Source organism: Mauremys mutica, chromosome 5, assembly GCF_020497125.1.
Source record: "Mauremys mutica isolate MM-2020 ecotype Southern chromosome 5, ASM2049712v1, whole genome shotgun sequence".
Taxonomy (NCBI): domain Eukaryota; kingdom Metazoa; phylum Chordata; order Testudines; family Geoemydidae; genus Mauremys; species Mauremys mutica.
In genome coordinates this window covers 20,886,373-20,892,372 of record NC_059076.1, presented here as the reverse complement: position 1 = coordinate 20,892,372, position 6,000 = coordinate 20,886,373, and positions in this window count along the sequence as shown.

Genomic DNA, 6,000 nt, shown 5'->3' with positions numbered 1-6,000 from the left:
TGTATTTGCAGAAAATGAGAGATGTTAACGTTAAAGAATCATAGTGTGCGCTCTCAAATTCCCATAATAGACTAAGGGGGAGCATAACGTACATGACTGATCTAAAACATTCAAAGGAAGGATTGTTAATGATCAGAGTTAAAAGTTTTGTTAGCTCTATTTGTAATGAATTGTAATTAGGGATATTGAGAAAGTAGAGAGAAGGTAAGTCAGGCCCAGGTTTTCCCAGGCATCAGTGTATTTTTGTTAATTTCTTTTTGATGTGACTGGCTGATTTGTTTAGTTATCCTGCTAACAATAGCATTTTAATGTGTCATGTTAGAAGATGTAAGTAAAAGATACCAACATGTAATGAAAAACAAAATCTTGCTTTTTTGTGGGAAACTTAAAAACTGGATGACCCAGAACCTGTAAATTCATCAGGAAAACTGTGGATATTAGGTGATTGATGTTTGTGCATGTGTAATAAACAGGTTATGTAAAATTCAATGGATAATGTGTTGAATGTGATGGGAGGAAAATTAGGTAGTGGAGAAGGTAAGTAAAAATGTATCAGAATATATGTAAAATGGCCCCCGAAAAACTGGAGAAACACTGGATCAACTACTGAAGAACAAGACTAAAAGACCAGAGCAGGAGGTGAATGTCATGGAAAAAGGATGGATTTCTTCATCCCCTGGACTGTGGTAACCTGAGCCCATTTATCTATCCTGTCATTATTTGTCTGGCATGAATGTATGTGCCAGATACAAGAAGTGGTGATAATTCTGTCTGAAATTGTATTAAATAAAGGTAAAACTGATTAAGCCTAAATTGGGGGGGGGATGAGACTCTGTTTCCCACTCTCTGCTCCCCAAACCATGCCACAGCTCACAACCATTCAATAGATTCTGAACACGTTCTTATACCTATTTCATCAATAGTCAGCCATAAGTGAGCCAGACACATTCCAGCTGTATATCTGTCAGTGTCCCGTTGAGACATGGGGACCTCAGTATGAGCTGGCACCTGGCATGCCAGTGTCACAGCATCTCTGCAGAGACCTCCAAGGCAGCTGCTTTGAGCTCATGGTGGGGTGGTTTTGTGATATGGTCACTTGTTCAAAGGGAACTGGCCTACAACCCCCATACTGCCATCAGGGGCTGTGACCTTTTGGTTATGAGACTTGGGTTGGGTGTGAACCAGTCAGCTCAGGAAGGCTCTGTATTTCCTAGCCAGCCAGTCCCCTCCACCGTTCGAATGACACCTTGTAATGGAAAGCATAAGGGAGCTGCTAAAGTTTTCAATTACTTAGAGCAAGACAGCGACTAGCAAGAAGAGCAAAGCACATTCCGGTCCCCTCTTGTGGCTGTGGGGTCTTTCTGCTGCCTCTTGACCCCAGTTCAAAGAGAGACACGGGTGGTTACAAGGTGCCAGCTCTGTGGGTACCTGGAGCCTGCGTGTACTAACAGTGCACACACGGCTACCCTCCCTGAACCCCAGCACGGAGCATTCCACTGAGCAGGTGTGTCCAGATGAACTGGAGGGAGGAGGTTCTGCCCAGGCACAGTCCCTGATCCTGGCAGTGCTGTCACGTTCATACCAGTGTGGGATGGGAGATGAACAGTCCCCACCCCCGCGTGCAGAACTGCATGGACACCAAAGTCCTTGACCTGGAGTTTGAGCAGCGTCTGTGGGTTAAAACCCCTGGTGCCAGCCAGCAATCTGCCCTGGGGATCTCTGCCTGACTTAAAATACCCATGTGGGCTGGCAGAGCTATGCCACATGTATGAGAGATGTTGGAGCAAATTGGTTACAGGCTGATCAGTCGTGTTACAGGTGCTCCCACCACCCAGTGCTTTGTGTGTCCTGCTCTCCTCTGCAACATCTTCCCTTCCCTCACCATGTGGGTTCCCCACTATGTACCATCTCTGCTGCCCCTGCTGTTGTGCTAGGGGCTGTGAGATTTGCAGCATGGACTGTTCCCCGTTACTGAAAGGGCTGGGGGGGGGGAATGCACGTGTCTTGTTGGCTGGTTTGTGGTGAGTGCTAATGACACCAAGAATGGGGGCTGCCTTTGTGTAGCTTTTGGGATCTGTCTTTTGTCTGAATGCTGTGGACAGTGGACAAAAGAAGAGGGAGGGAGGCAGTCAGGGGCTGACTCAGAGGTTAGGCTGTGCTGCTAACAGCAGCAAAGGGGTGAGTTTGCCTCCCTGTGCTTCCTTGGAGCAGTCCTCAGACTATAACTACTGCTCTTCTGTTGATGCTCAGTGAGAGGCACTCAGAAGAGGGAGGCAGGCAGCCAGCAATGAGCTATTTTCTGCTGGAGAATGAGGGAATCAGGCCCATTTCTGCTCCATACTAAGCAAACACTCTACCATTGGAGCCTTTAGCAAAGTGATCTGCCAGGTCCAGCTCCCCTGCAGCAGCAGAGCGATCTGGAAAATGGAGGCATCGAGCCCCTCACTTCTCCCATGGACAATGAGGGCTTTGCCACTTGAGAGAATCCACCAGGCACCAGCCAGGCAGACCAGGGCCAGGGCTGAGCTGCTTTTCTAAGCATTCTCCCCCCGCCCCCCAACCCCGGCATTTCTTGCAAGGAGGGAGGACAGGGTTCTGGAAACGTACAGCCCACGGGCTGGCAATGCCAATGAAAAAGGAAGAGCAATCAGCTGGCACCCCAGCAACCATCTGCTGGAAAATGCCGTCAGTGATTCCATGCGCTTAGATGTGCGCAAGGAGCCCTCTATGAGTTGGGATAATTCCCTTCACCAGAAAAATATCCTGCTGTGCTGCTGTCAGCTCTCAGGCTGCTGGTTCCCCGTTGCGGCCAGTTGCTCATATCAGCAGTGGCCATCCAGTGGCAGGCTGGTCCTGTGCTGGGTCACTGAGGTGGGTAGAGCAGAGCGCTAACACCACCAGTGCCGGGGATGAGGCTTGAGGTAGGTTATTGGGTGAGCTGCCACTGCACAAGCTCCAACCTGTGGTTTTTTTGCTTGGTTCCTGGAGGGCCGTGCTGGGAAAAAAGGGCCAAAGACAACAGAAGCAGTGAGGCTGACCCAACCATCTTGCAGGGAACTGGTGAGCTCCACAGGCCCAGGAGATGGAGCCTGAGAACATCAAATAAAAAACTTTTCCATGTAACGCAAGTGCTAATCCCCCAAAGAGAAACTGGCCCCAATCTGCCCTTGTTGTGCCAGAAGCCACAAAGACCCTGGGGCGGCCCGTACCTCCTTTACAAAATAGCTGTGGGAGGTGTGCTGCTCGTGGCACTGCTAGCTCAGCTGGCTAAAGCCTTCCTGATGCCTGGGTGACCCCCAACTACCTCCAGCCTAGATTGCTATGACCCCCGCTGTGATTGCAGTGCCTTGATACTCAGCCTAACTGGTCCCTGTGCGACTCATTGACTCCAGACCTGTGTAATCCCACTGTCCCCACCATATACCCCACGGACCCAATTCATGACCCCGCACTGCCACCAAGCTAACCATCAGTGACCAAAGTGAGACTCCACTGACATCGGCCTAACCCTCACTAATGACTGTGTAACTTCACGCCCAAGACCCAGCTTGAGAACCCCTGCCATGGATGACACCAACTTCCTCCAACTTCTTCCTCAATGATCCTGCATGATACCCCTTAAATCAGAGCTACGTAAGCCTTAGAGTCATAGGACCTCAGTGATTTCATTCCAACCCTCACTGACCCTCTCATGACCCTAATTGCGTGTAAATTCAACTGCGGTGACCCCAACTGCACGCATATTTTTCCTTCATGACCTCGTACGAACCCCACCTTAATCAGAGGCTTAAGCTCCTTGTCCTCAAATGACCTCACTGACCCCTTCATGATCCCAATTGGTTGTAAATGCAGATGCTGTGACCCTAGATAACCCCAACTGCCTCCAAATTTTTCCTTCATTACCTTGGATGACCCACCACCTTAACCAGATGATTAAGCTCCTTGTCCTCATATGACCTCACTGAACCCTTCATGACCCCAATTGGTTGTAAATTCAGATGCTGTGACCCTAGATGAGCCCCAACTGCCTCCAAATTTTCCTTCATGACCTCGTACGAACTCCACCTTAATCAGAGGCTTAAGCTCCTTGTTCTCATATGACCTCATTGACCCCTTCATGACCCCAATTGGTTCTAAATGCAGATGCTGTGACCGTAGATGACCCCAACTGCCTCCAAATTTTTAATTCATGACCTCGGAGGACCCTCCCCACCTAAATCAGTGGCTTATGCTTCTTGTCCTCATATGACCTCACTGACCCCTTCATGACCCCAGTTGGTTATAAATCCAGCTGCTGAGACCCTAGATGACCCCAACTGCCTCCAAATTTTCCTTCATGACCTCAAATGACCCAACCTTAATCAGAGGCTTAAGCTCCTTGTCCTCATATGACCTCTCTGACCCCTTCATGACTCCAACTGGTTGTAAATGCAGATGCTGTGACCCTAGATGACCCCCAACTGCCTCCAAATTTTCCTTCATGACCTCAAATGACCCCACCTTAATCAGAGGCTTAAGCTCCTTGTCCTCATATGACCTCACTGACCCCTTCATGACCCCAATTGCTTGTGAATTCAGTTGCTGTGACCCTAGATGACCCCCAACTGTCTCCAAATTTTCCTTCATGACCTCAAATGACCCCACCTTAATCAGAGGCTTAAGCTCCTTGTCCTCATATGACCTCACTGACCACTTCATCACCCCACTTGGTTGTAAATGCAGATGCTGTGACCCAAGATGACCCCAACTGCCTCCAAATTTGTCCTTCATGACCTCAAATGACCCAACCTTAATCAGCGGCTTAAGATCCTTGTCCTCATATGACCTCACTGACCCCTTCATGACCCCCAATTGCTTGTAAATTCAGCTGCTGTGACCCTAGATGACCCCCCCAATTGCCTCCAAATTTTTCCTTCATTAGCTTGGATGACCCCTCACCTTAATCAGATGCTTAAGCTCCATGTCCTCATATGACCTCACTGACCCCTTCATGACCCCAATTGCTTATAGATTCAGATGCTGTGCCCTAGATGACCCCAACTGCATCCAAATTTTCCTTCATGACCTCAAATGACCCAACCTTAATCAGAGGCTTAAGCTCCTTGTCCTCATATGACCTCACTGACCTCTTCATGACCCCAATTGCTTGTGAATTCAGCTGCTGTGACCCGAGATGACCCCCAACTGCCTCCAAATTTTTCCTTCATGACCTCGTATGACCCCACCTTAATCAGTGGCTTAAGATCCTTGTCCTCATATGACCTCACTGACCCCTTCATGACCCCCCAATTGCTTGTAAATTCAGCTGCTGTGACCCTAGATGACCCCCAACTGCCTCCAAATTTTTCCTTCATTACCTTGGATGACCCCCTCACCTTAATCAAATGCTTAAGCTCCATGTCCTCATACGACCTCAGTGACCCCTTCATGAGCCCAATTGCTTGTAGATTCAGATGCTGTGACCCTAGATGACCCCAACTGCCTCCAAATTTTCCTTCATGACGTCAAATGACCCCACCTTAATCAGAGGTTTATGCTCCTTGTCCTCATATGACCTCACTGACCCCTTCATGACCCCAGTTGCTTGTAAATTCAGCTGCTGTGACCCTAGATGAGCCCCAACTGCCTCCAAATTTTCCTTCATGACCTCGTACGAACCCCACCTTAATCAGAGGCTTAAGCTCCTTGTCCTCATATGACCTCACTGACCCCTTCATGATCCCAATTGGTTGTAAATGCAGATGCTGTGACCCTAGATAACCCCAACTGCCTCCAAATTTTTCCTTCATTACCTTGGATGACCCACCACCTTAACCAGATGATTAAGCTCCTTGTCCTCATATGACCTCACTGAACCCTTCATGACCCCAATTGGTTGTAAATTCAGATGCTGTGACCCTAGATGAGCCCCAACTGCCTCCAAATTTTCCTTCATGACCTCGTACGAACTCCACCTTAATCAGAGGCTTAAGCTCCTTGTCCTCATATGACCTCATTGAC